General features: G+C 39.8%; 1 non-coding gene across 1 annotated transcript; it reads left to right on the top strand.

Annotated features, from left to right (window-relative positions):
• Positions 1-8,071: 8,071 nt before the first annotated feature.
• Positions 8,072-8,140, top strand: LOC132540589 (small nucleolar RNA SNORD30). The gene has a single exon (XR_009551783.1). It is a non-coding gene; the product is annotated as a small nucleolar RNA SNORD30 (small nucleolar RNA).
• The last annotated feature ends 9,495 nt before the right edge of the window (positions 8,141-17,635 follow it).

The raw sequence follows: 17,635 nt of genomic DNA, 5'->3' as shown, positions 1-17,635 counted from the left end.
ACCAAGATCCTGCTGCATGATGCATCGAAGCAGAGAACAATAGATAAAGAACACAGGGATCAAGCAACTACCCTCAGGACAACTCCCTAAATGTTTTTCTTGACAAAAAAAAAATAAAAATAGCTCAAGGGGTCCAGGCTGTAAGGCAGTGGGTTAAGTGCACATGGTGCAAAGCTCAAGGACCAGCATAAGGATCCGGTTCGAGCCCCCTGGCTCCCCACCTGCAGGGGGGTCATTTCACAAGCGGTGTAGCAGGCCTGCAGGTGTCTATCTTTCTCTCCCCCTCTCTGTCTTCCCCTCCTCTCTCCATTACTCTCTGTCCTATCCAACAACAATGACAGCAATGACAATAACAATAATAACAACAAAGATAAACAACAAGGGCAGCAAAAGGGAAAAAATAGCCTCCAGGAGCAGTGGATTCGTAGTGTAGGCACTGAGCCCCAGCAATAACCCTGGAGACAAAAAAAAAAAAAAAAAAAAGCTCACTACAAATGCACTAATAAGTATATACACTGAGTTGTTTAATTTCTTATAGGTAGATAGTACCAGCAACAAAATTTTCATGGGCATTCAACATGATTTTTAATTGGAGTTTCAATAATAAACTACTGCTCAACAAGATTGCTAACATATTCACAGAATATCCTGTTAGTTGTAGGTCTGTAGTATTTTTTTTTCTTTTTGGAAATAATGCTTACTGGGTTATCAACCAAAAGTCATAATAACACTGGACTTTTCTTTTCCTCTGCCTTCCTTCCTTCTTTCCTCCCTCTTCTTCCTCTCTCTTCCTGCCTGCCTTCCTTTCTTCTTTTTTTTTTTCTAAAAAGAAATAAAGAGGAAGAGCAAGAGTGAAAGAGACCATAGCACCAATACTTTCTTTAATGCAGTAGAGACCAACCAGGCTTGAACCTGGGTGGCTCCTACTATCCAAGTGAGCTATTTTGTCAGCTGTTTTTTGGGTTTTTTTTTTTCCTTAACAACCATGTGTGTGGGAAACATAGAACATGTAACAGATTAAAATGTTAACAAAGAAGAATATCTAGAAAAGCTTTGATTTCATAAAGACATACTTATGTCTAAAAACCTCCCTCTGAACTACATTAAAAGTTGAAAATGCAGTTGAAACACAGTAAGATTCGGTCCATGGGATGACGGAGGAGAAGACACAAGGTCTTATTTTACTAGAACAAGTAGGAATTATTAGAACTTGATTTCTAAAAAAAAAAAAAAAAAAAAAAGAACTTGATTTCTTTGAGAAAATTTGTCACCTCAAACTGTACGACTTTAGGGAGAGAAAGTATAACATTAATCTTCCCCAGCATATTTGACTTAAATGATCAATAATCACAAGAAAGAAACCATTTAATGTGTGAATGTTTGTTGACTATAGAGCACCAATAACTATAAAGTTGCTTACCTATGAATTATTAGATGTTATATTTGTTTATATTCAGAACCCACAGGAGAATGAAAACGAATACTGTTAAAACAAGGGAAGTTCTAAATAATATTTTGAAAGAGACTGCTGGAAAATCAACTTGTCAAAATCTCTAGTTCGACATAACAAGAAGAGTTCATTATATTTTAGCAACACATTTTTAGGGAAAAGACCACATGTTTTTCATGTGCTATAATCCATTCCTGCCACTGTACTTTGATTCAATCACTGAACAAATATAAATATATTCAATTCAGGCTGCCTCTCCTCTAAATAAAGTTATTCTTCCTGGAAGTAAATGTATGCCTGGCCAAAGAGAGCGTTCACCAAGCAGGACATGTGTCTTGCCATGTGTGCTTCTTAGGTTTGAAGACTGGCACCACATGGAGGTGCTGTAATATCCACCCTTCTCTTTCTGTTCTGCCTCAGTATCAATCTGTCTCAATTTACAACTCACAAGCAGCCTGGGAGCTGTGAAATTGAAGCATGGGCTAGGCAGAAGAATAAGAAAAGAAAGAGGAGAAGGAGGAGAAAGAGGAAGGAAAGAAGAAAAAAAAAGGAAGAAGGAAAGAAGAAAAAGTGTGCTTAATAAATAAAAATAACGGGAGAAAGTAAATCAACGAATATTTATTAAGAAAAAGTGTTATCTACAAGCTAAATCTTCAAGGTGGGAAATTAGATCATGTTTCCACTGGTGTAATAAACATGGATAGGATTAGCTATCAGGCTCAGGCAAAAATGACCAAAGTCATGGGCCACATGAAACACACCTAAAATAGATTTCTTAGCTTCTTCCCACAGGAAGACCCCTAGTTTCATTTTCTCTATTTCTACTTTTGGGTTCCTGTTTATTGAAATTTGCTTTGTACCTTATCACCTTTCAGCCACCAAGTTGCAGATGCTACTATGATTCTATCCTGCCTCCCTGGGCAGAAGACCTCACCAATGTGTTCCAATGCCTCAACTCTCAGAGCCCTACTCACCTAGGGAAAGATAAAAGAAAACTGGGTTATTAGTTGATCTGCCGGTATTCATGTCCAGAAAAAAAGCAATTACAGAAGCCAGACTTTCCATCTTCTGCACCCCATAAATAATTTTGTTCCATACTCCCAGAAAGATAAAGTATAGGGAGGGCAGGCTAGGCAGTGGTACACCAGGTTGAGGGTTAAGCACACACATATAGTAACACATAGAACCAAGCGCAAGGACCTGTGCAAGGATACAGGTTGGAGCCTCGGCTCCCCATCTATGGGGGTGTGGGGGGGAATCTTTGCACAAGTGTTGAAATAGGTCTGCAGGTGTCTCTCTGTCTCTGTCTCTGTCCCTATCCCCACATCCCTTCTCAATTTCTCTCTGTCCTACCCCCTGCCAAAAAAAAAGAAAAGAAAAGAAAAGAAAAAGAAAATTGAAAAAAAAATGGCAACAGGAGCAATGGGTTTATAATGGAGGCACTGAGCAACAGCAATAACCCTGGAGGCAAAATAAATAAATAAATAAATAAAATAGGAAAATTCACAATGGAGGAGACGGAACAAGAAACTCTGGCTACGGGAACTGGATGGAATTGTACTCTTGTTATCTTACAATCCTGTGAATCATTATTAAATCACTAATAAAATTGTAAAAATCATGGATAAAAATTGATAAATATCACTAAGAACTTACATGATCTAAGCACAGACCTAAAAAGTGAGTGGGAAATGCCCACAATAAAAGGAAATATATAAAACAAGAAAGAAAACATCAGTCTGGGGGAGAGGAGGAAAGGTCAATCTCCCTTCATTGTAGAACATCATTTGAGAAATGAAATATACTCAAGTAAAAAGCTAGTAGCCATGTGAGAACATGAGTCTAATGAGTTGTGTGCAGCAGTGTGAGTACGAAAGGTCCAAAGGGAGGGATCATTTCAAGTCAAGAGGTCAAGGCAGAGTTCATAATCAAGGATGACTTCACAAAATTAGTAGAAATATAAACAAGACACTTCCGGGTAGATGGGATTGAAACAATCAGAAGGCTATTGTCTTAGTTGGGTTTAGACTGCTGTCATGAAGTTCCCTAGATGGGGTGGCTTATAAAGAAACAAGAGAACTGCAATTCTCACAGTTCTGGAGACTAGAAATCTGAGGACTGGGTGCCATTATGGTGGGGTTGTGAGAAAAGCCCTGTTCCTCCTTGCGTATGCTGGACTTCTGATCCCTTGCTCCTCTGTATAGAAAAAAACAGTTTCCTTATAAGGTCACTGAGATTCTGAGAGTGGTCTTGTGAGCTCTACTCTCATGCCCTAATCACCTCCTGAAAGTCTTAGCTCTTGGTACCATCACCTCATGGGCTAGGAGGTCAACACAGGCATGGGGGGTGGTGGTGGTGAAAGGAAGTATCAACTTGTAGTCCATTGCACACATTGTCCAGATGCTGAGGGAAAAAATTTCAGTAGTATTAGAAATAAATTGACCCCTCCTGTGAGAATGTCATGCACCAGAAAAGATAGCAGCAACAAATGCTGGAGAGGTTGTGGGGACAAAGGAACCCTCCTGCACTGGTCGTGGGAATATAAATGGGTCCAACCTCTGTGGAGAGCAGTATGGAGAACTCTCAGAAAGCTAGAAATGGGCCTACGCTATGACCCTGCAATTTCTCTCCTGGGAATATATTCTAATGAACCAAACAGACTCATCCAAAAAGATTTGTGTATACCTATGTTCATAGCAGCACGCTTTGTAATAGCCAAAACCTAGAAGCAACCCAGGTGTCTAACAAAAGATGAGTGCCTGAGCAAGTTGTGGTATATTTACACAATGGAATACTACTCAGGTATTAAAAATGGTGATTTCATGGAGCTTGAAAAAAATCATTAAGTTAAGTGAAATAAGTCAGAAACAGAAGAGTGAATATGGAATGATCTCACTTATAGGCAGAAATTAAAAAACAAGGTCGGTAGAGAAAACACTAAGCAGAACTCAGATTGGGGTTGGCATATTGCACCAAAGTAAAAAACTCTGGGGGTGGGTGGGGAGAGGAGGGAGAGTACAGGTCCTGGAACAGGATGGCAGAGGACCTGGTGAGGGTTGTATTGCTATGTGGAAAACTGGGAAATGTTATGCACGTGCAAACTATTGTATTTACTGTCAACTATAAAACATTAATCCTCCAATAAATAAATAATAATTAAGAAATAAATTAGCCATTAACCTCAAGAATGGATTTGGGAAACTTGAAGAAAGTCAGAAAGTGAGACAACTATTTGATTCTGCAAAATCTGGTGCTGAACTTAACTGGAAGCTCTTAGATTGGCGTATGCTGGCTGAAGACAACAGCAAGTATTTACTCCCTAACACAAAACCCTTTCTCTGGTTTCCCTTTGGCTAAGTAGTTCCAGAGTTACAATCTAGTCCACATGTCTAGTAATAGAGAAAGAACATTTTAACAATGTATTTCCTCATTCTTTAGTTATCCAGTTACTGATAGAGAACAGTCTCTGTCTCCTGTGAGTCTGAGTTTAAGTTGTGTGGAGGGGAGAGTAGTTTTTCTTATAAGATAAGCTCTCTGTGTAAATGTGATGAACTTACTTCCTGGCCTAGACCCCTGGGAAGAGATGAAAGATTAAGAATACATGTGTGCTTTTCTGACCCTTAACATATAATGTTTTGAAAATGAAACAATCTTTACTTCTTACAGTAGCCTGAGTGGTTGACACATACTGTCTGTGTTTGCCACACTAGACATCTTGAACGTTTGGATAAATTACATTCCAGCAGTGTAATTTCAAAAGAGAAGGTGGGTCAGTGATAGAATGCAAGCCTTGCCTGCGTAAGACCTTGGGTTCCTTCCCTGGAACCACATAACATGGTAGGATGGTGCTGTGGACTCTAAATCAAGAAAAATTAAGAGGGGGCTAGGTGGTGGCACACCTGGTTGAGTGCACACGTTACAGTGCACAAGGACCGAGCCCCTGCTCCCCACCTGCAGAGGGAAAGCTTTGTGACTGGTGAAGTAGTTCTACAGGCATCTCTGTCTCTCTCCTTCTCTATCTCCCCTCCTCCTCTCAATTTCTAGCTGTCTCTAATAAATAAATGAAGATAATAAAAAATTAAAGAAAAATTAAGAAAAAAACAATTATATATTTTTAAGTTGTTACAAAAGCAACTAATGTGACCATATAAAGAGAAACATGTCCACCCAAACTCTCATGTTTAAACTGATGTTCAGATCCTTCCCCCATCAAATCTAATCAGTTCAAACTGCAATTCTTGAGCCTAGAGCTGTTGTTTCTTTACGGACTGGAACTTCACCTTGGAACAGCCCTATTTAGAGAACCCACCTGTCCCAGTGCCTCTCAACCCTGTTTCATTTTTTTTATTTAACCAAAAATGGCATCACCCAGATTATAGATCCACTTTCCATCACTGTCTTTGGCTGAAAAGAAATTTGGTTGAGTCCAAAGGAAAACCCTCCTTTCCAAGAGAGACTCACTACCACAGGGGATATTCCAAGAATGAGCTGCAGGCTCCAAAGGTTAACTCCAATGGATTCAATCCAGAACTATTGAAGCCAAGGAAAGGTGTGTATGTTTCCCAGATGACATCCTTAAAAGGGCCAGAAAGCTTTTGAATGTGGGCTTTGATTTTTTTTTCCTATTGGAGAAAAATAACAAAAACGATTTTTGACACAGTGGTTGAATTTGCAAAATCTGGACTCAGATTACATGGGCTTGAGTCCCTGATTTTCTACTTATTTGCCTTCTAATTTGTCAGCTCACACAGGAGTATGAAGAATAGCAATTGAAACTTCCTCTTCTTCTTTTTGTTCTTCTTATTTCTCCTTCTCTTTACTCTTTTTATCTTCTTTCTTTCTCCCTTTCTTTCTTTCTTTCTTTCTTTCTCTCTTTCTTCTTCTTCTTCTTCTTCTTCTTCTTCTTCTTCTTCCTCCTCCTCCTCCTCCTCCTCCTCCTCTTCTTCTTTCTCCTCCTCCTCTTCTTCTTTCTCCTCCTCCTCTTCTTCTTTCTCCTCCTCCTCTTCTTCTTTCTCCTCCTCCTCCTTCTTCTTTTTCTTCTCCTCTCCTTCTCCTTCTCCTCCTCCTCCTCCTCCTCCTCCTCCTCCTCCTCCTCCTCCTCCTCCTCCTCCTCCTCCTCCTCCTCCTCCTTCTTCTTCTTCTTCTTCTTCTTCTTCTTCTTCTTCTTCTTCTTCTTCTTCTTCTTCTCCTCCACCTCCTCCTCCTCCTCCTTTTCCTCCAGGGCAATCCTTGAGGCTTGGTGCCAGCATTACAAATCTACTACTCCTAGCAGCCATTGTTTCCATATTATTGGATAAGACAGAGTGGGGGGGGTAAAGAGGGAGAAAGATAGATTCCTGCAGACCTGCTTTGCCACTCATGAAGTGTCCCCACTGTAGGTGGAGAGCTGGAGGTGGGGGCAAACCCAGCTCCTTATGCAGGGCCTCGTGCTTCGCACTATGTGCTCTTAACCTATACCACTGCCTGCCCCCCAAGAATAGCGACTTCTACAATAAGTGTCTAGTTAGTATGGAATTTCAGTTCTGTAATGCCTGCCAAGTGTTTAAACCTGTCACTCATGCAGAGTAAACCTAAGTCTCATGAATTGGGAGATATTGTCAAGGTGATTGTTACAGCAAGGGATAGTGTTTCCAAGAAAAGATGGCAATCAGAATTAATCTGATTAAATAAATCTACTGCTTGAACTTAAGATCTCATGTTCCACCTTTTATTTCTCACACTTCTGACTAAATTATAAAATAATTAACAAGCACCTTCGAATGAGCAGTTCAATGACAGAAATTGTTTTTATTAATATCAAGCCATAGAGGGAAAAGAAATTACCCAACAATGTATCTCTTGTTTCTAGTGATCTTCTTTCCCATAAGCACTGTTATCTCTGTCCACACATAGGGCATAGTGATGTTTTTAAAAGTCTTTCTCTCTTTTTTTGTTATTACTATTATTATTATTTTGCCTCCAGGGTTATTGCTGGGGCTCAGTGCCTGCACCATGAATCCGCTGCTCCTGGAGGCAATTTTTTCCCTTTTTGTTGTCCTTATTGTAGCCTTGTTGTGGTTATTATTGTTGTTATTGATGTTGATGTCGTTCGTTGTTGGATAGGACAGAGGGAGATGGAGAGAGGAGGGGAAGACAGAGAGGGGGAGAGAAAGATAGACACCTGCAGACCTCTTTCATCGCCTGTGAAGCGACTCCCTTGCAGGTGGGGAACCGGGGGCTCACACCAGAATCCTTAGGCCAGTCCTTGCGCTTTGTGCCATGTGCGCTTAACCCGCTGCGCTACCGCCCGACTCTCTATTATCATTATTTTTGTGCCTCCAGGGTCACTGCTGGGTCTTGGTGCCTGCACTATGAATCCGCTGCTCCTGGAGGCTATTTTTTCCCTGTTGCTTATCATTGTTGTTGCTATTATTATTGCTTGTCTTTGTTGTTGGATAGGACAGAGAAATTGAGAGAGGAAGGAGAGGAAGACAGAGAGGGGGAGAGAAAGACACCTGCAGACTTGCTTCACCACTTGTGAAGCGCACCCTTGTAGGTGGGGAGCTGGGGGCTTGAACCGGGATCTTTGCGCTCACGTCCTTGTGCTTTGTGCCACGTGTGCTTAACAAAAGTCTCTTTTTAATATATGATGGCTTCCTTGGAATCTTGTTTGACTGATATTTGGCTGCTGGGACTAGAGTTCTTATATGCAAAGTTTGGTGGCTGTGGTGGGGTGAGAAGTAAAAGCATCACTGACTCATTTTTATCTGTTTCAGCACCTTGTCTGCAGCCAGAGGGAAGCTGCTTGCCACTGTCCTGTTAGAATTCAATCTGAAGATCAGGAATTCAAGCCTTGGAGTACACAGCTTTAAAATACAGCCTTGACTGGCTCTCAACTGCATTGATTAGCTCTCAATTCTAAATAAAAGTCTGTATTTAACATTTAAAAATAAACTCTTTTTAAAGGATAGATGTTATAGTGAAACAAAATTGTAAACACAGGTACTAGGACTTGTTTTAAGCTGTAAGGATATCTTAAAAAGGAATGTTATCCCTTTGGTGGTTATTCTTTTTATTTTAATTTTTAGTTATAAAATGGAAACACTGACAACACCATAGGATCAGAGGGGTACAAGTCCACACAATTCCCACCACCAGAACTCCATTTCCCAACCCCTCCTCTGATAGCTTTCCTATTCTTTAGCCCTCTGGGATTATGGACCCAGGGTCATTATGGTGGTTATTCTTTTAGCAACATTTTGCTGTGAAACTATTCAGTGACAATATCTAAGCTTTTACTAGCGAGGGAAATGTATAAATTGAGACCTCTAGTGGCAAAACTGGGAACTGTACCACTTTTTCTGGCAGGGATTTTTTTCTTTTTCTAATTATTATATTATTTGTTTTATCATTCCATTGGAGGCTAATGACTTACAGTATATTTGGTGAGATATAGGTATGCTTTATCACCTCCCTGTGGCAGTTGTCTGCAAAAAAAAAAAAACCTCAGCCACAACTAAGTCCTTTTCCATTGTTATACACTCAGTACAGTCTCAAAACACTTCTAGGAAGTGTTGAGTTCTTAATAATAATTTTTTTTAAAAATTGCGTGTTTACATCTTGAACTGCTAGCACCTCCTTAGCACGTATTTTATTGTTGAAGATTTGTGAGAAGGAGAGAAGGGGCAAGGGAGAGATGGCAGAGGACCCAGAGCATTTCTGGCATATCCAATGATGGGAATCGAATTTACAACCTCATGGTTACATGTCTGGGCACACTTTCCCCTGTGTCACCTTTCATGCCATCTGAATGTATTTCTTCATCTTTTTAATTTTTCCTACTAAGATTTGTGCCCTTGAGACTCCACTGCTCCTATATGTATATATATATATATGTTTTGTTCTTCCCTTCAAAATTTCAGGTAGAGATACAGAAAGAGAGATAGTGAGAAGCTTCACAGCATCATGAAAGTTCCCCTAGTACAGGTGTTCCCCTGTGGTTCCAGGGGGCTGGAACCTGTGTCTTCTTGCATGGTCATATGTATGTTCTGAAAAAAACACGTATGTTCTGCCTGCTGAGCTAGTTCCTAACCTCCTGACAATATATCCTTTGTGTTATTTATTTATTTTTTATATATAGAGAGAAAGGGAAGATAGGGAAAGAGAGAGAAAGACTACTGTAGCATTGCTTTACCTCTCGTGAAGCCCCCTCACCCCCACAGTTGGGGACTGGAGGCTTCAACCTGGGTCCTTGTGCACTGGAACACATGCACCCTACTGGGTGTGTCCCCACACAGCCTCTTCTATTTCTCTTAAGTATTTCACACACACACACACACACACACACACACACACACAACTTGAAAAGTCAGTTGTGACTGTAAAAACTATAAGGAATTGAACATAAGACGTAAAAACAAAAGCCTCATTCAGAAGGAGACCTCTTTTCTTCCCTAGAGAAATGACTCACTGTGCTTTCATACCCTAGGGATGAAATGCACATTGGGAGTCTAGAATCCTGTAACAACTATGAGGCAGAAACTAAAAATACTTGACATTTCTACACTGCTTGACGTACTGGGACATGAGAGCAGTGCTCATGTCTCGTCTCAGTCTCCTGACTCCAGACAAAATGATCAGCAACTCATTTCATCATGGAGGCCTGAAACAAGGCCAGCTGGAGAAGTAAAAATGACTGAAGGAACGTTGTACACATTTCTGATAGTGGGACTGGGAAAAGAACCTGGAGGCCTACATGAATTTATATCAATGGTACGTGGCTTAGCTGCAGAAACACTTTATGGCCTGTTGTTTTTTTTTTTCATAGACTTGAATTTACAGTTTTATTTATTTGCATTGTAGAACAAAAACCAGATGGGTCTCTAAAGATGATCCCTAAGGTATCATTTAGAGATAACTCTGCTTGGAGATTGTCCAAGGGAAATGAGCTTATTCAGCTTGGTAAGCACTGTGTTCAGATGAAACAGATCTGAATCCAAGAAGGGGAGGGAGAGAGAGAGAGTCTCCAATGTTAAGATTTCTACATGATCTGTGGCTGAGTGGTGGAAATGTCTGTAGCCTGCACATGTTATAGTGCACAAGGAACTGGGTTCAAACCCTTGATCCCTACTGGCAGGTGGGAAACCTCACAAGTAGTGAAGCAGTGCTGCTGATATCTATCTATCTATCTATCTATCTATCTATCTATCATCTATCTATCTTCCTCTTTCAATTTCTCTCTGTCTCTATCCCAAAATAAAAAAGCAAATAAAAAATTGTAAAAAAAATTTTTTGTCATGGTCACTAATATGCCCATATTTCAAAACTAGAAAAGCTGTTTTCAAATTCAGACATAAAAATAAAGTTGAAAGCATTTGCCTAACATAAAAGAGAGAAAGACATAACATAGACACGTACCCTACAAATTCAAAGTAAAGCTTAGATACAGTATTAATTTTATATTAAATAGGATCACAATATATTTTACTTAATTCATTCTTTTTAAAATAATAGCTAATTATCTCCCTGTATAGAACTTTCAAGATGTTTTTGATGGAAAATGCCAGGTGTAAGAAAAAGTGGAGAGGTGGGTGGTAGCGCAGCGGTTAAGCGCAGATGGTGCAAAGCACAAGGACCCGCACGCACAAGGATCCCGGCTGGAGGCCTGGCTCCCCACCTGCAGGGGGTTCGCTTCACAGGCAGTGAAGCAGGTCTACAGGTGTCTGTCTTTCTCTCCCTCCCTCTGCCTTCCCCTTCTCTCTCCATTTCTCTCTGTTCTATCTAACAACGACATCAATAACAACAATAATAACAACAACAATAAAACAACAAAGGCAACAAAAGTGAAAAAAAAATTGGGAGTCGGGCGGTAGTGCAGTGGGTTAAGCGCATGTGGCACAAAGCACAAGGACCGGCATGAGGATCCCGGTTCAAGCCCCTCGCTCCCCACGTGCAGGGGAGTGACTTCACAGGCGGTGAAGCAGGTCTGCAGGTGTCTGTCTTTCTCTCCCCCTCTCTGTCTTCCCCTCCTCTCTCCATTTCCCTCTGTCCTATCTAACAATGACGACATCAATAACAACAACAATAATAACTACAACAACAATAAAAAGACAACAAGTGCAACAAAAGGGAAAATAAATAAATAATTTTTAAAAGAAAATTTAAAAAAGAAAGTGGATTTCTCCCTATTTACACTCTCCGTTGGGAAGCCAACTTCATCTATAATTACTGATCAGTAGCTAAATGTAGCCTACTCTTTGCTGTCAACAATAGGAGATACAGATCAAGCTAGGAATTGTCAAAAATGACTAATCTAGACTGGAAAGGTGGGGAAATGCTTTACAGAGAAAAAAAAAAAGTAGAATTGTGCTCAGCACAGTGAGTAGGACTGTCTAGGCCAAGAATGGCTTTCTGAGAAGTATGACAGAAAAGGAAGCAAAATCATAGTGGTCCATCTAAGTTTAGGATTGTAGTTTCATTTATAGAAATCAAGGAAAGATAAGATTTTTTCAGAAAGTCCCAATTAAACTATTTTGAATTTAACATAATGTGGAGATAGTAGCTATGTGTGATAAATAGTCCATGAAATTGACGATAGGAGGCTTACTTGTGACATAGAAAAGAAGCTGTCATTTCCTTGTGAGTCTTGAGGGTGCTTGTATTTGCTGAACATGGACTTTTTTTGTTTTAATTTTTTATTTATAAAAAGGAAACATTGACAAAACCATAGGATAAGAGGGGTACAACTTCACACAATTCCCACCACCAGAACTCTGTATCCCATTCCTTCCCCTGATAGCTTTCTTATTCTCTAATGCCCTGGGAGTATGGACCCAAGGTCATTATGGGATGCAGAAGATGGAAGGTCTGGCTTCTGTAATTGCTTCCCCGCTGAACATGGGCATTGACAGGTCGATCCATACTCCCAGCCTGTCTCTCTCTCTCTTCCCCTAGTGGGGAAGGGCTCTGGACAAGAGGAGCTCCAGGACACATTGGTGGGGTTGTCTGTCCAGGGAAGTCTGGTTGCATCCTGCTAGCATCTGGAACCTAGTGGTTGAAAAGAGAGTTAACATACAAAGCCAAACAAATTGTTGACCAATCATGGACCTAAAGGCTGGAATAGTGCAGATAAAGAGTTAGGGGGTCCTCCAATTTGTAGATAGCTAGTAGGCATATTTTAGTTATATTCCAAATGGGCTGCGCTATGCTATTTTTTTTTTTCTTTTTTCCCCTGAGCCTGAAATCTGATATGCTGGTGGATCCAAGTTATTGTCTGGGGAGATGATTTCATGGTTGGAACAAGGACCAGAAAGCTGGATCAGGGAAGAGTAGCTCCATAATATGGGAAAGGTGTATAAATATTGTTGACTGTAAATCCTATCGATTTGATATGATCTGGGACCCATAATCAGCTTAGGAGCCTATGTGACCTCTGCATCCCTATAGATCTGAGTTCATATTCGATGGTCATGAGTAGGAACATTCCAGGCTGCCCCAATATTGACCCATCTTCCTCAGGTGTAGCATAGAGTATGCTGTCCATCCTCCCTTTGGAAGATGGAACATTCTCTACTGTTGTTGATCCAAGTTGAAGGCGAGATCCTATGGGGGCCCACGAGCCTGGGCTTTCTTCTGAGTGCTCTACCAGGTGGGATTAGTTAAGTAATATTTGACCTTTGTTGTAAGGAAAAGGAAATTTGACTAAAGGTGTGTTCAAAACCATCTGAAAATGTACACATATAGCTTTTGAATACTAGAAAACTCAATCAACGTCCCAAACAACACAGGGACTACATAAAGACAAATAGAAAGTTGTAGAATTTGAAATTTCTTTCTTTTTCTTTTTTTGCCTCCAAGGCTATCACTGGGGTTCATTGGCTACAAATGAACATACAAAACGATAAAACTACAAAACTACAAATCCACTGTTCCTGGTGGCCTTTTTGTCTGCCCCTCCCTGATTAATTGGATAGGATAGAGAGAAATTGAGAGGGGAGGGTAGATAGATAGAAAGATACATGCCTGCAGACCTGTTTCACCACTTGTGAAGTGATCCACCCGCAGGTGGGGAGCCGGGGGCTTGAACCAGGATCCTTGAGCAGGTCCTAGCACTTCCTACTGTGTGCACTTAAACCAATGCATCACCATCCATCCCCCTGACATTTCTATAACTTCATCTCTTCTTCTTCTTCTTTTTTTTCTAACCAGGTTCAGGGACAACACTTTATGTTTGTTGAAGCTGTGCTACAGGTCTGATAACCCTCTCAATTTCTTGGTTTCCTATAAAATAAAGGGTGGATAAAATGGAGAAATGGCTGCCAGGAGGGGTGGATTTGTCATGCAGGCACAGGGTATGGAATCTCCTTGTCATCTTGAAAGTCCTCTCCTGAGTATATACACCAAAGACTTGAAAGCAGGAATCAAATAGGTATTTGAACACCATCATTCATAATGGCATTATTCACAACAGCTAAAAAGTGGAAACAATCCAAATATTCATATACCATTGATAGGGTGATATGTCATACATATCTATGACATATACGTATGACTAAACTTTATTTGGCCACAGAAAGGAAATCTCGACACATGCTACAGCATGATGAAACTTGAAGGCGTTAAGTGGAGTAAAATTGATTAGCTACAAATGGCAAAATATTCCACTCAGGAATGAGCCTTCATTGCAGACACTTGTATTCTTTAAGCAGAATGGTCAAATTCATGGAGGTAGAAAGTAAAATGGTGGTTACTAAAGGTAAGGAAGGGATGGGGAGTTATAACTTAGTGGGCATAGAGCTATCTGAGAGGACAGAAAACAGTTTGGAGATAGATGGACAGTGATTAGCATAGTAGGAATGTAAATAATGCCCCAAAAATATATATATTAAAATAGTAAAAATGATATAGATTGTATTATCTGTTACCACACCACCACCACAACAACAAAAAACACTACTTTTTTGGGTAAAGAATGATCCTACAAAGGGGTTGAGGAAAATTTGAGGCTATCACAGCTTGGCAAAGACATCCTGAATTTAAGAGATGATTACACTGGGATTAATATTGGAAGGAGATAAAGAAGTCTGATAAATGTGAACTTGAGGGTCTCAAGACAATGATGGTATCTGTGTCCTGAGCCAGTATGAGTGCAAAGAGCCAAAACACACATTGCAATGAGTAGCAGAAGCCCCTCAGAGGATACACCCCCACACAGAAACACAAGCACGAGTTTTCCATCTAGATATTTATTCACCAAAAGTAATGGTGATTGTAAATAATCCTTCTGAGTTTGCCCTTGAAACAATTACAAGATACTAGAATATATATATATATATATATCTGAGCCCATGAGGGGCATGTGCTATATAGGCTTCCCATTGGTTGTCAGTTCTTATTTCATATGGCTATGATTAATATATTAGAGTCGTGTCCTAATAATGCTTTATTAGAGAAGTTTTAATTGATTAGAAACATTCAAAGTGAATACTATCACATATCAAGGCATAGTCACTGTCCATTGCTACCAATTACCTAAGAGTATAGTGACTTAAAATAACAATTGTTTTCTTAGCTCATAGGTCTACAGTTTGGACAGGCTCATTTCAGCTCTGTTAGGTTGTCTGAATAACTAAACGTGGATCCTGAAGAGTCACTCCAAGAAGGCTCAAACATGTGGCTAGGAAGTGGCTACTGATTAACAGCTGGGAGTTCATCTGAGATCATGGGCTATTCACTCTCCATATGCGTTCCCTCCACCGTGGTTCTTTTGTCAAGATGCTTGAGCCTTCTCACAATTTGGAGGTTGGATTCCAAGAATAAAGGCCACAAAGGAATGACTTCAGGAGGTAGCCTTGGAAGTTACAGCATATAGCTTCCCTCATAGTTATTGGTTCACCTAAATCAGAATCCAAGGGGAAAGGGGACACAGACCTGTACACCACCTGGTAATTGTAAGCAGACTATGTGAAATAGTAGATACTATAGTAGTCATTCTGGGGGAAGTACAGTCTAGCACGCTAGAAATCTTAAAGAAAACAACTCAACTAAGTCAATTCTAATTTTAGAATGAATACCATACTTGAATACACAAGATTTGCTAAAAGTGCCATTGTAATATTGAGTTTACAATTAACATGTTATCAATTTACCAGTGACTTCTTTTTTTTCATAGTCTTCATTTGGGGACTTCTAACTTCTATATATTAATTCTAGCAGCTTCCTATCTGCCTGTGAAGTTGAATGTCTGATAATCGTGGCTGAGAGTGTCATGTAATCTTCCTTTCTTCTTTATCTCCCTGACACTTTTCTCAGTTAGTCATGTCTAATGATAATTAAAATAATTTTATATGTATTATATAAGACAGATGGGCACTTACCATCTATCTTTTTTAAAGGATGAAATTTGAATGAAGAAATTATGACTCCCACTCAATTTTAAAATCAATTTTGTGTCAAAGATTTTATTGAACTCTTTAATTAATGAGGGAGTAAATGAGAATGTGGTAACAGATTTAATGGTCTCAAAGGATCAATCACACATTTATGTTAGAAAAGTTGAAATGAATTTACAAATGGATGCAGAGTTGTTTATTATTCATAGGATATTCACCACATAAAATCCAAGGAAGAGGGTTTGCATTTTTATGATCAGGAAAATATTCCGTATCTAGCGACTTCTTTGAGTTCACTTTTATATCCACAAAATGGCAAAAAAAAGCATTAATCAAACATAAAGGCACCCACTTTTGTGTTGTCACATGTTCTCCAAAGGTTCTTATGTTTCAATGTAAAAAAAAAAAAACTCAATGATTTCTTCTTCCCATTGAAAAATATTTTACGATCTTTTCAAAATCTCAAAGTATGAGCAAGATTGACTCAATCAATGGGACTTGGTTTGTTTTTCTGGTATTCCAGTGGCTAGAAGAGTAGGACTATAGGAGTGGGAGTTAGCTTACCTGGCAGACCATGCACTCTACTAAGTGTGAAGACCTGGGCTCACATAGGAGTCCCAGCATCACATGCGATTCCCAAGGGCGAAGAAGGGGCAGGCGCTCCATGGATGGTGGGTCTGTGTTGTGTTTTCTTTCTTTCTTCTCCTCTCTCTCTCTCCCTCTCTCTCTCTGTTTTTGTCAGTGTTTTATGGTTTTTGTCAGTGTTTCCTTTTTATAAATAAAAATCATTTAAAAAAGTTAAGAAAAAACTTGATGTTGGAATATGAAAGAAAAAAATAATAGGAAAGCTGTCGGGGAGGAAATGTAATATGGAGTTCTGGTGGTGGGAACTGTGTAGAGTTATACCCCTCTTATCCTATGGTTTTGTCAGTGTTTCCCTTTTTCTTATTTTAATCTTTTTATTTATTTGTTATTGGATACAGACAGAGAGAAATTCAGAATGAAGGAGGAGATAGACAGGGAAGGAGACAGAGCACTTCACCACTTGTGAAGCTTTTCCCCTGCAGGTGGGCATGGGGGAGCTCGAACCCGGTTCCTTGCTCACTATAGTGTGTGCACTTAACCAGGTGTGCCAATGCCTGGCCTTCAGTGTTTCCTTTTTATAAATAAGTTTTTTAAAGAATTGATTTATTTACTTCTGAGAAAGATAGGAGAGAGAAAGAACCAGACATCACTCTGGTACATGTGCTGCCAGGAATTGAACTCAGGACCTCATGCTTGAGAGCCCAATGTTTTTATCCACTGCACCACCTCCCAGACCACTATAAATAAGTTTTTTTAAAAGAAATTTTTTAAATATCGGAAAAATAGCAATGTTACCAAATTAGCTAGAGGAAGTAGAAGGAATAAGCAACAAAGAATAAATTGGTAGATGGTTTATTTCTGGATCACCTTCAACTCAACTTCCTCATTCATATAGTGACATGTTCTAGAAATAGCAGTTTCACCAACATGGAAATGTATGTCCACTAGACAGCACAGTCCCATGGACATAGTTAAAAGAGAAGAGCTCCACAGATGAATTTCCAGATGGCCATTGGGCCTTATAGATATTTCCATTCCATGCTCAGGAACAAACAGGAGGCCGTTGTGGAACTCCTAGTTCAGCTGTTCAGGACTTCAAATGAACTTCTCTGTAGAAGCCAAGACCTACATGAACAGGACTCCTGGGTGGCCATGCTGGCAGCATGAAGTGTGACTCATCAAAGTGGAGAGGATTAGAAATGACAGAGGCGCAGATGACCTCTACAAGGCT

Source organism: Erinaceus europaeus, chromosome 9, assembly GCF_950295315.1.
Source record: "Erinaceus europaeus chromosome 9, mEriEur2.1, whole genome shotgun sequence".
Classification (NCBI taxonomy): domain Eukaryota; kingdom Metazoa; phylum Chordata; class Mammalia; order Eulipotyphla; family Erinaceidae; genus Erinaceus; species Erinaceus europaeus.
Note: the sequence above shows the minus strand (reverse complement) of the source record. Positions and strands in the feature narration are given on the sequence as shown.